Here is a 678-nt window from a genome sequence, read left to right as displayed (position 1 = left end):
TGATATTCCAATTCCAATATGAAATTTAAGTAATTCCAATTCGACAATTGACTTACCACGGTATTTATTTTTGTTTCTGACATTATCTCATCTATTACAAGAATAGTTTAAATGAAAATAGGAGTTCTGTCATTTTTCTGAGATTTAAGTAATTCCAATTCGACAACTGACCTAACACAGGGGACATCTTGGTATGGAGTACATTTCTCATCTTTGGAATATCTCGTGTTTGTTTCACTCAGTTCTACTGGGCAAAGTCACAGTCCAAAGTCATCCGCCTCATTTCTCTTTTTAGAATATATTTTCGACTGATCCTTCTCTTTTCATAATCTGCAACAGAACCTTTCTGCAGGACTCTCTGGACTTCGCTGTGCATCCTTCCAGTTGCCTGGCTGCAGTGACCTTTCCTTTGTCCTCATTTGTACAGTTTTACTTTTCATAATCTACAACAGAACCTTTCGGCAGGACTTTCTGGACTTCGTGTTGCATCTTCCCATGAGCCTCACTGATGATGACACTTCCATCGTTCTCACTTATACAAATGCATACAGTCACAGAGCCTCGAATTTTTTACGAGACCCCATCCATCTGAGGATCCCCGGAAAATAACAGCTTCTCACCACATGTGTTACTGGAACAACTTATTCCTATGACCGCTCCTATTACAAGTCTGGAACC

This window comes from Oratosquilla oratoria, chromosome 24 (genome assembly GCF_046742065.1).
Source record: "Oratosquilla oratoria isolate Oo_2021 chromosome 24, ASM4674206v1, whole genome shotgun sequence".
NCBI lineage: Eukaryota > Metazoa > Arthropoda > Malacostraca > Stomatopoda > Squillidae > Oratosquilla > Oratosquilla oratoria.
Note: the sequence above shows the minus strand (reverse complement) of the source record.